Source organism: Tupaia chinensis, unplaced genomic scaffold (assembly GCF_000334495.1).
Source record: "Tupaia chinensis unplaced genomic scaffold, TupChi_1.0 Scaffold000341_1, whole genome shotgun sequence".
Taxonomy (NCBI): domain Eukaryota; kingdom Metazoa; phylum Chordata; class Mammalia; order Scandentia; family Tupaiidae; genus Tupaia; species Tupaia belangeri.
In genome coordinates, this window is record NW_006159835.1 from 2474021 (window position 1) to 2475948 (window position 1928).

Sequence of the window (1928 nt, forward strand, 5' to 3'; positions counted from 1 at the left end):
CCTGCGCCGCTCCCGCCCTGGCTTTTCAGGCCACGATCTGGGCTAACAGCCCAGACTCTCCTCTTCCCACCCCCCAGCCCTCACCCTGGTGAAATAACTGCCTTTTCTCTTTTTCTAGCCGAACAACTACATTTGTCTACAAAGCCATTGTTTGGTAGAAGACGTAAAAAAAAAAAAAAAAAAAAACAACGTGGTATTTTAAATCGCTCTCCATTGCCCAAGTGGCAGCTGCCATACTAGCAGAGCCTTCAGACAAACCTCGGCCCCTTCCCTGCCTCTTTCTTCTCCCCTAAACACTACGTAGCTCTCCTACATCTGCTAACAAAATACCAGGGTGCTACTGCGTTCAACACGAGGACTAGTGATAACGCAGTTTTCTCCAAAACAGCTTCCTCCTCCTCAATCATGACGAGAACATACTGTCAGCCATATCCATGTGGGTTTTTTCAACATTGAACTCATCTGGAAAATAGAAGTCTTTGCTTGGTTTTAGGGATTTGCAGGGGACAGGCAGAGAAAAGCAAAATCAATAGATTTTGTCACCATTTGCCTGCCTGTCCCACAAGTGTAGACCCCTTTATGATTTAGTAAGTACAGAGAAAAACATGAAAAATTAAATCTATGTGTTTCAGGTTTGTTTGTATTTGTTTGTTTGTTTGTTTTTTGGCTAATTTCAAGCCCCCGGTCTAAGACTGGAAGCACCCGGTCAAGCTAGTGAGAATCTACACCTTATCTACTACACCACCTGCTGGCCCCAGGGTTCAGACTCTAAGGCTGTGTGGTTCAATGAGCATTAAAATCTGATATAAGGTATCTGGGATCAGCAAAGATTTTCAGAAAAGGGCCAGATAATAAATGTTTTGAACTTCGTAGGCCATATGGTCTCTGCAGCAGCCATATACAGCAATAATTCAGTAGTCATGGCTATGTTCCAATAAACCTTTACCTATGAACGTTGAAGTCTGAATTTCATATGATTTTCACAAAATACTGCTTTTGTCCCAACCATTTAAATGTGTGAAAAACCATTTTTAATTCACTATCTGAACAAAAAGAAGCAGCTGGCAAGTAGTTTGCCCACTCCTAATTTATGTTATATAAACTAAATAAACTCCATTTTCAGAACCCAATTTGAACAAATTTTGATCCATTTAGTAAATACATGTCATGGGCTTTCAAGGTTTATATATTGATTTTCAATTGCATGATTTTAAGTAATCTGCAAAAATATTGACATAGCATAACTTTTAGGATGCTTATGTAACAAAATTTCTAACATTAAAATTTTTTGTGCAAATTTTTTATTTTTGCTCTCACCATGTGCTCTCACTAGAGAAACAGAGAGACAGAAAGTGAGAAATCACCCCCCATGGGGGATGGCTACACCACAATCCCTTCTCCATTCTCCTCTCAGGCTTTTGGGCATACACACACATGTATCTGGTGTGAGTTTTAAGCCTCTGGGTCCAGGATTTGAACTGTGGTTGACTATGTGGGAGTACAACGACGTAACCATTATACCATCTGCTGGTCCCCCTCTGTGCAAAATTTAGACTACAGTTTCTGCTCCAAAAATACTAATATTTACAACTTAACCAATTTATCATTATTTTTCACATTTTCTTCTTTGTGGATCAGAAGTAGGTTTAATTAGTTGTGCTATAATAACAAGTGTACATCGTTTCCATGTCTACAGTTGACCAAGAATTGTACTGTTGTTAAGAAAAAAGTTCTCAGCTGCTGAGTTTTCTTCAGATTTAGCAGATTTTAAAAATTCTTTCATCAGTTGTAATTTAATAAGTAGGCACAAGCAAAAGTAAAGCATAATAATCAAGCATATTCTTGGAGCTAAAAGAAACCATCTTATGAGAGACCATGATTTTTTTATATCTTAAAATTATTAAATGACAGATAAGAAGTTGTGTAGG

The 1928-nt window shown here is 38.3% G+C and overlaps 1 protein-coding gene across 1 annotated transcript in view; it reads left to right on the forward strand.

Moving 5' to 3' along the window:
- The window catches only part of TMEM17 (transmembrane protein 17), a 7783-nt gene that overhangs the window by 494 nt on the left and 5361 nt on the right, over nt 1-1928 (forward strand). The window lies entirely within an intron of this gene.